This window comes from Triturus cristatus, chromosome 5_2 (genome assembly GCF_964204655.1).
Source record: "Triturus cristatus chromosome 5_2, aTriCri1.1, whole genome shotgun sequence".
In the NCBI taxonomy this organism is placed as follows: domain Eukaryota; kingdom Metazoa; phylum Chordata; class Amphibia; order Caudata; family Salamandridae; genus Triturus; species Triturus cristatus.
Genome location: NC_140588.1, coordinates 819095818 through 819110568, shown reverse-complemented (window position 1 = coordinate 819110568; position 14751 = coordinate 819095818). Strand labels below are relative to the sequence as shown.

General features: G+C 45.3%; 1 protein-coding gene across 2 annotated transcripts in view; it reads left to right on the top strand.

Moving 5' to 3' along the window:
• FGF13 (fibroblast growth factor 13) overlaps nucleotides 1-14751 on the top strand; it is a 984800-nt gene that overhangs the window by 46704 nt on the left and 923345 nt on the right. For both annotated transcript variants that reach the window (XM_085607978.1, XM_085607973.1), the window contains exon 2: nucleotides 11789-11885. The gene's annotated coding sequence lies outside the window, so the exon portion shown is untranslated. The remainder of the gene's footprint in view (nucleotides 1-11788; nucleotides 11886-14751) is intronic.

The following is a 14751-nucleotide window of genomic DNA, read 5'->3' as shown; positions in this document are numbered from 1 at the left end:
ACATCGCCATTGAGGTTGCTGTGCACAAGGGATGCGAGGGCCTGAGCCAGGGCTGCATCGTGTAGGGGCGGTTCCAATGCAGCATCAGGCTGCAATGTGATGTGGGTCTTTTGTGGCAGTTCCCATCCACACAGTGCAGCGATGCATCAGTTCTACTTGGGTTTGCGCCCCTCAGCAGAAAAGATGTGTCATTTCTGTTGGATCCACAGAGGCTGTCAGAGCCCCTTAGGCCCTCTTCTAAGGGTCCAGGACAGGGGTGGCACTGCTTGGGACGGAAGACTCATGGGTGGCAGAGTCCAGATGCAGTTGTAAGGTTGTTGGAAGCCTTATATGTCACTGAGGCTTCCAATAAGAAGCCATGTCAACTAGCCCTTGGAGTCACTCTGGGTTCTAGTGGTGCAAATCCAATCTTTCTCACCCAGGCAAGACAGCAGCTGACAGCAAGTTAGCACAGCAGGATAATAGCTCCTTTAACACAGCAGTCCACCAGAGTGGCAGTTCTTGTAGTAGCACAGCAGTCTTCTTCCTGGCAGAGTATCCACGGCTCCAGAAGTGTACTAAAGTGGTGGGGTCTGCCTCTGAAGTGGGGTGAAACTTCTAGAGGCATTCCTGTGAGGTGCACGGATGCCCTGCCTTCCTGGCCCTGGCTCCAGACTAAGTACAGGGGTTATCAGCCCTTTGTGTGGAGAAGGGACACAGCCTATTCAGGTGTAAGTGAGGGTGGGCCAAGATCCTCCCTCACATCCTGACAGTTAGGTCCCATCCAGTCACACCTAAGCTCATATTGTATATGGCTGTCCAGGAGGCATACACAAAGCACAACTGCCAACTACACCTATTCCTGTGACCAGAGACATTATGCAGGCACCAAATAGCTAAGGCAAGAAAATACAAGCTCCCTAAAATTGGCATTTTCCACAATGTTATTTATAATCAGACTTGACCACAAGTTGGGATTTTAAATTAAGAGATACCAAACATGAACTAGTTATCTCTTCTGTTAGACTTGGCATCTTTGGCGTGGTTTCCCCTGACTTTTTGACTCTCCTTCCTGTATTTTTGATGCTGTGCTGGATTTTATTTTTGCTGGCTTAGATGATTTGGGCACTTTGCCACTACTGATCAGTGTCAAATAGCTAGTGCTCCCTGTGTAAATTGTTGTTACAATTGGTTATCCCTGATTGGCATAATTGATTTACTGGTAAGCCCCTAATAAAAGGCGCTAAGTGCCTTGGCCTGTAAATAAAACTACTAGTGGGCATGTAGCACTGGTTGTGCCACCCACATAAGTAGCCCTGAATTGTATCTCAGACCTGCCACTGCAGTGTCTGTGCGCAGTTGTTAACTGTCATATCAACTTGGCAAGTGCACCCAGTTGCCAGGCCCTAACCTTCCCTTTTCTTACATATAAGGAACCCCTTTGGTAGGCCCAAGGTACACGCCTGGGGAGGGTGCAAAGTATGTGCAAAGGTAGGGCATGTGCTGGTGTGTATGACATGACCTGATTGTGAAATACTGCCAATTTCGTTTTTCACTATTGAAAGGCTCTCATAGGATAGAATGGGAAATGTTTTGTAACATCTTACAAGTATAACTTCCCATTGGGACAAGATGGAGAAATAAAGTTTAGGCTCTGTGAACTCAAAATGTAATAACACATCCTTTAAGTAAAGATGTTTTTTAAATTGTGTGTTCGAAAATGCAATTTTTAGAAAATAAATTAACAAAAAAGGCACGGACCTTGTGTGCCCCTCTGTCGCACTGCGAAATACAGGAAACTTTTCCTCACAATAGGCCACTATTTTCTGAATAATCCAATGTTTAACCAGTGAAACCATGATTGAACAAATCTTCATTTTGCTTGTAATCCGTTCATTTTCCTCAAAATCACTGCGGAGACAGCGTGATATTGCCATGATACTTTTATTTAACATTTTCAAATGCCTACTGTTTGCCCATCCAGGCCTTTAACAGTGACACGTGAGAAGAATCATTCAAACGAGTGGGCTCATGTCATTTAATTACACCTAATGCATTTTGAGCCAAGTGGCTCTTCGTCAGGAGTTGCTGAAACAAATAAAAGAAATAGCTTCACCAACTCCTCTGTTCAAACATTCTATGTCCAATAAAAATCATGATGTGAATGCCCCCTGTATGCCACCACCCTCATCAACCCTCACACCCTGCTATCGACAAACTAAATAGAAACCCACATGCTGCACAACAAGGATATTGCACCCCCACCCCTAAACGCCAAACCCCCCTGTAACTCAAGATTTTCAACTGTCAAAATAATACAGTGCATAAAAACGCTACATAAATTGTGCCAAACTGATAAAGTACCCAGTTTATAATAATGCGATCTAAACCTTCCTAAATTATTCCCATAATACCCAAAAGTTTTTCAACACACTGTAACTTAATACCAAATGTTCCCAAATGCTAACTGATCCATGTTTAAGCAGTTATCTGCGGAGCCCCAACCGGCAGCTTCGTCTCAACGTGTCCTTTCACCCGGTGCTTACTGAAGAATAAACTCCCTCTGCCTCCCAAACCATTAATGCTGAATGAAACCCACGTGTGAACGAGTTCAAGTTTGAATTAAAGTGGTTGACACTGACCCCGTGACCTACCCTTGTAGAAACTCTGTGTCTTAAAGGAATATGGGATGCAAAACCAACGCCCCCATCCAATACATAAATGAAAACTAAAAATCACAAAAAGCAATACACTTAATGCAGCCCTGTAATTATCCCTATATCAGTGATTAAGGAAATGTATGTCGGCCAAAAAGACTTGTATTAAAAAAACACCATAAAACCATTAATAAAATGAAAAATAGTCCATGTAAATAACACAGCTGCTTGATAATACATGACGATGAAAGAAACCACAGTAGCAGTCAGAATCCATCTATCCTATGATGTGAATGGTGCTGTTCCAACAGGTATTGTCACCACAACTGCATGAAATCCACTCTAGACACTCCTTATTTTCCACTGTCTCCGAAGTGATGAAAGTTCATTGACTCAATTTATTCCAAGTTCAACCAAATTAATCCTTGGGGTGCAAACTCGCATTGGGACAGTAAGTTGCAATGCAAGACAAGAAATGTGCGGTTGCACTCCTTCCCTTAAATATGTTAACTGCAGAATATGGAACCCAAATAATTGCGTGCGAACAGATGCTGTGCACCGTCCCCAGAAACACTGTTCAATTTGTAATGAACAAAAAAGGCACATTTTTAGAAAATAGGCATTTTCTTGTTTAACCATTCTGTGTGCCTCTGCATGTTTGTGTATTGACTGTCTGGTTTTGGAGTGACTGGGGCTAGGGATGTGAATTCACTGTAGACAGTCACTGGGGGGGTTGAGGTCTGCCTGGCCCTTGCTGGATGACTCAGAGCTGAGCTGAATCGACCTTGGCTTAATTTAGAGTAGTAGGAGGAGATTTCCTTGCACCTGAATAGGGCCTGTCTCCCTTGCACAATGCTGTCTCTACCCTCTGTGGTCATACTGCACCAGTGAGGAGAGAACTGGTTTGGACTGGGCTCAGAGACCCTTGCACAAGGAGAACAAAGACATTTTGGGGTATAATTATTAGACTTAAAACCCCAGAACTTTAGCTTACTTCTGGACTCAAGAGGAACATTTGCAAAAGAGAAGAGTTGAAGAGCTGTGAGGAGGAGTACTGTCCCTTTGCTGTGTGCTGTGTAGGGCTGGCCTCCTGTTCTGAAGTCTCAGGGACACAAAGACTTCACCCCCAGCTCCCCATAACTCGGCTTCTGAGAGTTCTGGCCTGCCAGGAGGTGCCTGTTCCAGTTCTGGGCCTCTGGAAGTTGTGCTTGCTGGTGGGAGCTGGAGAAAGCTGAAGAGCTAAGAAAATCAACACATCCTTTTTTTTGTGGCTGTTTTTCTGATGCAACACCGCTGTGCAAGAAGAATCTCCACGCATCTCTGTGCCATTGCCGAAACTGATGCAGCGCCTGTCGCCACAGCAAGAACCGACGCATCGAGGGATCATGGTTGAAGAAACTGCTGCAGCACCGCTCCAAGCCATCGCATCGATCGCCAATGCATCCCGGATTTCCACGCATCATACCTGTGCTCCAAGTTTTCCCAACGCATCACCCATGGACCAGAACTGTTTTGGAATAGACGCATCACATCCCCCTAAAGACCAGATTTGACACATCACTTCTCCTGCGTGCAGCAGAACTGTCGCATCCCCTCCCCATGGTCACAGGAACAGACTCATCTCTTTGTTTTTTTATTTTTATGCTTCCCATCTCTGCGGCTGTTTGGACTTGTGAATTTTGATCTATCTACAGGTACTTTGTGAGAAATCACACATTCATAGTTTTCTATGGACCCAGTTGTCTGAAACCTTTGAAAAGTCATATTCTTATTGCATGTATGTTGGATTTTTGTTGTTTTGGTCTTCTTGAGTATAGATAAAGATACTTTATTTTTCCGAAACTGGCCCTGTGTCCATTTGTGGCGTTATCACTGTATTGCTGTGTGTTTTGAGTACACATACTTTACACATTGCCTTTGGGATAAGTCTGTCTGGTCGTGCCAAGCTACCCAGGGGATGAGCAGGGGTTATCTAAAGTGTGTATCCCCCTTACCCTGACTAGAAGTATGGGTCCCTATTTGGACAAAGGTACCTACCTCTGCCAACTAGAGACCCCCATTTCTAACATCTTCCCATTTGGAAATTACACTTATGAAATGTAATAAGACAATTCCAATGTTATCCTACAGGAGAGACAGGCCTTGCAGTAGTGGAAAACAAATGTAGGATTTTTTACTACTAGGACATATAAAACTTAAAAGTACGTGTCCAGCTTTTTAAATAGACTGCACCCTGTCCTTGGGGCTGATCTGGGCCTACCTCATGGCTGTCTTAAATGTATTACAAATGAAGGTTTGGGCCTGGAAAAAGGTTTATTTGCCAGGTGGACATGGCAGGTTAAAACTGCAGTACAGGCTCTGCAATGGCAAGCCCGGGACATGTTAAAAGTCTACTTAAGTGTGTGGCACAATCAGTGCTGCAGGTCCACTTGTAGCATTTAATTTACAGGTCCTGGGCACATGTAGTGCACTATACTAGGAACATATACGTATGCATAAATTAAATATGCCAATTGGTATAAGCCAATTTGACCATGTTTTGAGCAAAGAGCACAAGCACTAATTAGCAGTGGTAAGGAGGGCCGAGTCCTAAGGCCAGCAGAAACCAAGTCAGCAAATTACAGGAGGTCTGAAGGCAAAATGTTAGGAGAAAACACTGCCAAGGATGCCAGGTTTAACAATATGTGAGTACGTTATTATAGAAACTTTAAATGTGATGCAGAAGAAAGAATTTAAGAACCTTGTTCAAGCTCTTGAGGGCACAATATGTGTTGCAAAAGTAGGATGAGAGGCATGCATTGCTGCCCTCCCACACCCTAGAGTAACATTTTACTGCAAAGCTTGTTTCCTTTTATAATCAATCAGAGGGTCTCAAGGCGCTGGAGTGGGGGCAGGGGTTGCTGCAGTTTTGTTGATCTTTCGAGCCAGATCTTGAGGTCCTTCCTGAATTGAAGCAGTGACAGTGATTGCCTGAGATGCAGAGACCGGGAGATCCAGGGCTTCGCATCGAGGTAGAAGAAGTATCTTCCTCCAGCCGAGGTTTTGCGGATCTGTGGAATAGTGGCCAGGGCCACTTGGGTGGAGCAGAGATGTCTGTTAGGTGTGGAGAAGGAGAAGTGGTGGTTGATGTATTTTGGTCCGGTGCTGTGTAGGGCCTTGAAGGTGATTCTTTTGTTGATCGGGAGCCAGTGGAGGTCTGTCAGGTGACCAAGATTTGGCTGTGGCAGACGTCCCGGATAAATCTGGCAGAGGTGTTCTGAATGTGCTGCAATTTCTTTTGAAGTTTTTGGGAGGTGCCGGTGTAGAGTGCATTGCAGTAGGCGAGCGGGCTGCTGACTAGCACGTGGGTGACCATTCTCCAGGTCTTGTGGAAATACACTTGAAGATCTTCTGCAGCAGATGGAGCGTGTGGAAGCAGGAGGATGATACAGCGTTAATTTAGCAGGTCATTGAGAGTGAGGAGTTGAGGATGATGTTGAGGTTGCATTCGTGGTCGGTGGGTGTGGGGGGGTTCTGAGCACTGCTGGTCACCAAGAGTTGATCCATGAGGTGGGTGTAGAGCCCAGGATAAGGACGTCAATTTTGTTGGAGTTGAGTTTGAGGCAGCTCTCCTTCATCTAGGTGGCTACTGCCTTCATCCCGTCATGAAAGTTGCTCTTAGGGGTGGTAATTTCATTGGCGAGGATGAGAATCAGCTGGGTGTCGTCGACTTAGGAGACTATGTTGAGTCCATGGTTTCTTACTATGGCTGCAAGTGGGCCATGTAGATGTTGGAGAGGGTGGGGCACAGAGAAGAGCCCTGGGGACTGCTGCAGCTGATCTCTTTATGTTCTGAGGAGAACAGTGGGAGCCTGACTGTCTGGGTTCAACCGGTGAGGAAGGAGTGGATCCACTCTAAAGCTTTACTGCAGATGCCAGCGTCGCTGCAGAGTGTGTTGTGGGAGATTGTGGCGAAGGCGGCAGAAAGGTCCAGAAGGATGAGGACTGCGATATTGCCTCAGTCGAGTAGATACAGTGGTTCTCCCGACAGAACCACTGCTTTTGTTTTACATATACACCCAGGTTCTGAGGGTTACTGGGTTACCCCATTATCTTTAATGTCAGTCGAGTAGAGGGCAGATGTTGTCAGTTGCACGGAGGAGTGCAGTCTCGGTGCTGTGGTTGCTCCTGAAGCCAGATTGGAGGGGTCCAGGGTGCGGTTAGTTTTGATGAATTCTCCAAGTTTGGCGTTGATGGCCTTCTTGATGACTTTGGCTGGGAAGGAGAACAGAGAGATGGGTTTGTAGTTCTTGAGGTCTGTCTGGTGGGCAGAGGGTTTCTTGATCAGGGGGTTGATCTCTGTGAGTTTCCAGTCTTCAGGGAAGGCGGGGGATTCAATGGAGCAGTTGATGGTGCCAGAGTTTGGGATTATGGTGGTACCGGTTCAGTTGAAAATGTATTGGGGGCAGGGATCCGAGGGGGTTCCACAGTGGATGTTTTTTATAATCTTTAGGGTGTCTTCTGTGGTGAGTGTGATACAGTTGAGCAGGGTCAGCTGGGATCTTGAGAATTTGGGTGCGATTGTTGTGGTTGGGGTGGGTGGGTCCTGGATTGCGAAGCTGTTGTAGAGAACTATGATCTTGTGGTGGAAGAAGGTGGCGAAGTTGTCGACGAGTTCTTCGGAGGGGAGGATGTCTCTGGTATCTGTGCTGGGTTTGACAAATTCTTTGATCATAGTGAAGAGTTCCTGGCTGTTGTGGGCGTTGGGGTTGAGATGTTCCTGTATGGCACTTTTTTTTGTGGTTCTGATAAGGTGGTAGTGTGGTGTGATGGTGGTTTGGAAGGCTGCATGGTCTGCTGAGGCCTTACTACTCCTCCATTTTCTCTTGAGCTGTCTGCAGGTGCGCCTGGACTCTTGGAGGGTGGAGGAGAACCAGCTGGCTTTCCTGGAGGGCTGCTTGCTGAAGGGTTTACTGAGGGGAGCTAGCGTGTTGGCACAGTCGGAGATTCATTGGTGGAGGTGGAGTGCTGAGGCGCTGAAATTCATGGAGGTCGGCAGTGAGGATTTGCAGAGGGAGGTGTGCGATGAAGTCAGCTATGGATTCTCTGAAGGGGGAACGGGGTCTGGGAGGTCTGTAGACAAGGGTGCCATAGAGGGTGGCATTTGGGTTGGTCTGGATCTGGAAGTGAAAGTGGAGGTGCTCTATGTCGGATGAGTGGTCGTTGGAGCTAGTTGTAAGGTGGAGGGTGTTTTTGTGTATGATAGCGATGCCTCCTCCCGGCCGGTTGGTGTGGTCCTTGTGGAAGATTTGGTAGTCGTCAGGGAGGGTGGTTGAGATGGCCAGGACTGAGGTGTGGTTCATCACGGTTTCCATGAAGAAGGTGACGTTGGGGAAGATGGAGTCAAGAAGGTCCCATATCTCCATGGCGTGTTTGTTGAGGGAGTGTGTGTTGAGTAGGATGCAGATGAGATTGTCGAGTCCAGTTCTTGATGGCCATTTGATTGGTGGGTCTGATGTGCAGAGGCAGAAGAAGGTGCAGTTGTGGCAGGTCGTGGGAACGTCCAGTGTTGCAGTTGTGGAGGATGCTGGCATCGTAGTGGTGAAGGCCACGGGGACCAGGGTTTGTGGTGCTTGGCGCGGTCCAGGCGCTGATGGGTGCTGAACGGGCTTGCCTTTGGCGCACTACAGCTGCCATTAAGTAGTGTTGGGGAGGAAGGAGGGCTGGTCTGCTGGGAGGCAGGAAGCGGCACCGGACGGCGGCGGGGCTGCGGGGAACAAGCTAGAAAAACAAAACAAAACAAAGGAGGAAACAGGAAAGAAGAGACAGCCCCACCTCTGGGCTACCAGGGATGAGGCATAGACGAGAGCCTGTGGGTGGAGGAGGGCCTTGAATATGAGATCTGGAGCGCAGAAGGGCAACAGCTACCAGGTTAAGCTGTATGGCGGGGAGCAACGCACGCTGACACGGTCAGTGAGGTCGCTCTCCCACTGTGTAGCGGCCGCCATTAAGTATTGTTGGGGAGGAGTGAGGGCTGGTTCCCTGGGGGGTGGGAAGCGGTGCTGGAAGAGGGAGGGTCACAAGAATGAACAGCAGCAAGGGCGGGAAGAAAGAGGCACAGAATAAGGCACAGAATGAAGGGGGAAGCGAAATACAGAGGAAAAATAGAAAAAGACAAAAAGGTTGGAAACACAGAACAAGAAAAAGGAGGAAACAGAAAAGCAGAGACAGATTCACCACTGGGCCACCGGGGATGAGGCATAGGCTGGAGCCTTCGTGTTATGAAGGAGGGCCTCTAACATGAGACCTGGAGCACAGAGGGGCAACAGGTACAAGGTAGAGGTGCGTGGGGGGGAGCAATGCATGCTGACAAGGTCAGTGAGGTATAACTATGTCTAGATCATTAGCTTTTTATTCCCTTGCTGCTCCCATTCCTTATCTATTACTGAGGAATTACCTCCTCGAGACAAGCACCCTCTGTAAAGCAATTTGCTCTCCAAAGAAATGCTGACTAGTATTCCTGCTTCTTAAATAAGGCCTATCCCCTCTGTGGACCAGAAGGTTGGACTCACAGGTGAATCTTCCTGTTTAAATTTTATGCAGGGCATGAGTCGAGGTTACATGTGGGTAGAAGGGGTCTACCTACTCTTTACACATGGTGGACCCTATCCTTCCAAAAGGTTGGGCCCCACGGAGATATGCTAAACTTGACCCAGACATATTCAGCAGCACCAGCACGTTGTCTGCTTTCATTCGGAGCTGCAACATGCAGACAGGGATGGGGCTTATCAGATTCCAGCTAGGCCATAACAAAGTCTGAAGTTAGGAGGCCATATAACCGTATTAATTGGAGAATCCTGGTTGTGTGCTATTGGAAGCCTCACACCTAAACGCAATGGAGGGGAAACAAAGGCACACCGCTTATCACTTCAGAGGTACTTAAATGAGGCAGGCTTTTGACATTGTTCAGTCTGTGTATATGAGAGATATGCATGCACTGTAACAATGTCAGATGTGTTGGTCTGCCTGAGTATGTACACAAATAACTGTTTAAATACCACTGTTTTGTTTTAATTATGTTTTAGTGCTTTAGGACTATTCATCCCAATACAGGGTGTCAGAGCACTTTACATCACATGTACACATTATGCACTGACAATAAATCATATGTGTGTAAATCAATGTACAGGATGTGTGACATAAGACAGTGAGGGTTACAAGGTGTAGGAGCCAGATGTTCTTCATAGTTTACTGTGCTTTATTAGAAGGATTACAATTTATAAACTGCAAGTAACTTAATTTGTACAAAAAGTGGTACCCCTAATAACGTTTCCTATATCAGGGTCTACATAACATACGTGAAAAGCCATATAGGAAACATAGTAGGTAGTGGACTAGCTAGTTACCATAAACAATTATATAAGCACCCAAAGATAATTTAATGTCAAAAACACATTTTTTATTTATTTTAAATTTTATTCATTCATCATTTTTTGATATAAAAATATTTTTCTTTCTTTTTTTCTCTCTTGTATTTTCCTTATATTTTATAAAATGGCAATTGGCAATGATATATGCATTACATTAAAACAAATATTGTTCTGTGCATTTCCAATATGAAACCTTATATAAGGTGTATGGGTTCACTGATGTTGAAAATATTCGTTATTATGGTTTACTTTTGTCTAGCCACTCCAATTCTAAATAATCAGGAGTTACCGGTGAACTATAAGGTTTCATATTACACAGGGCTACCTGATGAAGGCACAAGGCCGAAACCTGCGTAAGATGACACCCTTAGGCATGACATAGGATTGTCTTTATTTGTATCTATGTACTTTTTGAATTAAAGGTGAAAGAATAATCCATTTTGAAAAGAAAAAAGTGACATGGTTTGCACTGAATAATATATATAGTGTAAAAAAAAAGCGACATGTTTGCACTGAATAATGTATATAGTGTCCTCAAATTATTGATTCAACTGTCAAATGATCTCATCTGATTGATTACATATGTGCACTAATTCAGACTGAAGAGTCACTAAATCTATGAGACTACCATTTATAGACAAACTGTGCAACTGTGATAACTGTTTGGACATGCACAGAACAATATTTGTTTTAATGTAATGCATATATCATTGCCATTTGCCTTTTTATAACATATAAGGAAAATACAAGAGAGGAAAAAGAAAGAAAAATATTTTTATATCAAAAGATGATGAACGAATAAAATTTAAAATAAATAAAAAATGGGTTTTTGACATTAAATTATCTTTGGGTGGTTATATAATTGTTTATGGTAACTAGATAGTCCACTACTTACTATGTTTCCTATATGGCTTTTCACATATATAAACTGCAAGCAACAAAAGGATCTCTGTGTCAAAAGAAGTAACCCACTTATCAAGTTACCTAAAATTTAAATCTCATAAGCGTGTTACATATGTGCTTTGCAGGAGACAAATTAAACTTCTATGTTACTTTGATTCATAACTGGGACTAGACAAAACACAGACCTGTCCAGCAAATAGTTATCTTAGCATTATAATTATTCTCTGATGTTTACTGGGCACACAAAGACCTCTGCAGCAAGTGCCTTAACCTCATAAACATGTTTAAAATGGAGACCTTGCAGTCAATTAAACAGAACAGAGTTACTGCTATATTTCTCCGTGTTGCCAATTTCTTTATGGCAGGGGTTTAAAAAATAGATGTAAGTTGTGGCCCAGATTTTGCATTGGGGTTGCATCACTTTTTTGGCAAAATCTAATTTGTTAAATATGGAAATGTGTTCAAATGTACTCATGATTGACACGCTAAACATATGTGTGAGGTATTAATATCTAATGTCATTTCTTGTGGTGTCACTTCTTGTGAGGTCATGGGTTGTGGTACCACTTCCTCTGATGCCACGTGCGATTTAATGCACTGTGATGTCATGCGCCATGATGTCACATGCATACTGCCTAACTTGGTTAGTAACTCCACTCCTGTTTTTTAGGGTTGAGTATGTAAGAGCGTGTGAGAACCTGCAAAAGCCAAAGCTAGCACATGAGTCTTTACTTGCGAGACACTGTTGTTAACAAAAAAAGGGCTTGAAGCATGCTCATTGCTTGCCATTTGTTGTCTTGCATCACACTCTTTTTCACTGCCTGTAATTTGTCTTTGCAGGCCTAACATCATTTCTGTTCATCTCTGTGGAGCAGGGACCAAGCACTAATTGGTTCATATTAATCGAGGCCCGTCCACCGGTTCCGAAGTGATTGAGGTACTATATTTGTTCTAGTTAACTGTTAGTACCCTGCAAATAGAAGGCGTGTGACTGGCAAAAATGTGCTCAGCAGGACAAACAAAATTGCAAAGATGTATTTTCTATAGTCTTCTTTTCTCACTTGGCACTCATATTTTCTTTTGTTTTTGCTTGTGGGCACTGTTTATCTTCTTTTAAAACAACATTGTTTCTTACTTTTGTATCATTTCTGAAATGATGCTTTAACACATAATCGTGCAGTACACCCTGCTCCAATCTGCCCCACTCAATCCAATCCACCCCAAACCAATCCAATCCACCCCACTCAATCCAAACCACTCATACCAATTCCATTCACTCTAACCCACCCGCTGCAATCTGCCCCACTCCAATCTGCCCCAATCAAATCTGCCCCAATCCAATTTTCCCCACTCTAATCTGCCCCACTCTAATTTGGACCACTCCAATCCCAAAAATCTGCCCCACTCCAAGATTCTGCACTCTATTCTGTGCCACTCCAATCCGAAACAATCTACTACACTCCAAAACAATCTGTCCCACTCCAATCTGCCCCACTTGAATCCAAAACAATCTGCTCCACTCCAATTCAAAACAATTTGTCTTACTCCAATCTAAAAGAAATCTGCCCCACTTCAATCTGCCCCTCTCTAATCTGCCCCACTCCATTCTGCATCACTCCAATCCAAAACAGTCTGCCCCACTCCAATCCAAAACAATCTGCCCCACTCCAGTCCAAAACAATCTGCCCCACACCAATCCAAAACAATCTGCCCCGCTCCAATCCAAAACAATCTGCCCCACTCCAATTCAAAACAATCTGCCCCACTCAATCCGCCCCACTCCAATCCAAAGCAATTTGCCACACTTCACTCTGACCCACTCCAATCCACCCCATTCCACTCTACCCCAATCAATCCAAAACAATCTGCCCACTCCTATCTGCCTCGCTCCAACGATCTGCTCTACTCGAACGATCTGCCCCAATCCAGTACAAAATAACTGCCCACTCCAATCTAAAAAACATTGCCCCACTCCATTCCAAAACAATATGCCCCACTCCAAACTGCCCCCACTCCAACCCGAAACAATCTGCCCCACTCCAATCTGCCCCATTCCAACATTTTGCCCCTCTCTGATACAAAAAGATCTGGTCCACTTCAATCTAAAACAATCTGCCCCACATCATTCTGCCCCACTCTAATCCACAACAGCCTGCCCCACTCCCACCCAGAACAATCTGCCCCACTCCAATCCAGAACAATCTGCCTTACACCAATCCAAAACAATCTGCCCCACTCCAATCGAAAACAAAACAATCTGCCTCACTCCAATCCAAAACAATCTGCCCCTCTCAATCCATAACAATCAGCCCCACTCTGATCTGCCCCTCTCAAAATCCAAAACAATCTGCCCCACACCAATCTTCCCTACTCCAATCTGCCTCACTCTTATCCAAAACAACCTGCTCCATTCCAATCAGCCCCACTCTAATTTTCCCAGCTCCAATCCAATAAAATGTACCCACTTCAATCTGTTCCACTCCAATCCAAAACAATCAGCCCCACTCCAATCCATCCCACTCCAATCTTCCCCATTCCAATCTCTCCCACTCCAATCATAAACAATATGCCCTACTGCAATCTGCCCCACTTCAATTCGCCCCACTCCAATCTGCCCCACTCCAATCTGCCCCTTCTCCAATCCACTCACTCCAATTTGCACCACTCCAATCCAATCCACCTCACCCTATTACACCCACTCCATCCCTATTCACCCTACTCCTATCCATCCCTATTCACCCCACTCCAATGCATCACAATCCACCCCACCCCACTCCAATCCAATCCACCCCACCCCAATCCAATCTACTCTACTCGACTCCAATGTAATCCACCTCACTCAAATCCAAAACAATCTGCCTCACTCCAATCTACCTCACACCAATCTGCCCCACTCAAATCCAAAAGAGTCTGCCCCACTCCAATAAGAAACACTCCGCCTACTTCAATCCAAAACTAACTTGCCCCACTACAGTCCAAAACAATCTGCCCACTCCCATCCAAAACAATTTGCCCCAGTCCAATCAGCCCCACTCCAATACAAAACAATCTGCCCCACTCCAATCAGCCCCACTCCAATCCAAAACAATCTTCCCCACTACAATCAGTCCCACTCCTATTCAAAACATTCTGTCCCACTCCAATCCAAAATAATCTGCCCCACTCCAATCCAACCCACCCCACTCCAATTAAGTCCAACTCACCCTATCCAATCGACCTCACCCCAATCCAATCCACCCCAATTCCATCCAATTCACCCCACACTATCCATTCCACCCTATCTAATCCATTCCACCCAAACAAGACAAATCCAATCTACTGCACTCCACCCCACCCCACCCTACTACAATCCACCCCACCACAATGCAGTTCACCCCACCCCAATCCACCTAAATTCAATCCACCCCAATCCAATCCATCCCACTCAATCCAATCCATCCCACTCCAATCCAATTCACCTCATTGCAATCAAATCTATTCCATTCCAATCCACCCCATCCCACCCCAACGCCTATCAAATTCACCCTACATCAATTCACCCTTCCCCTCTGCACTCCATTCCACCCCACTACATTTCACCTCACTCCAGTCCACCCCACTGCAGTCCAATCCAACGTACTCAAGTCCACCCCAACTGAATCAAATTCACTGCATCCCATTTAATCCACTCCAATCTAATCCACCCCATTGAGTGCCACCCAATCAAATCCATCCCATTCTACTGCAGCCCAATCCACCCCACTCTACTCCAATCCATCCCACTCTACCCCAATTCCTCCACCCCAGTTCAGTCCATGCCACTC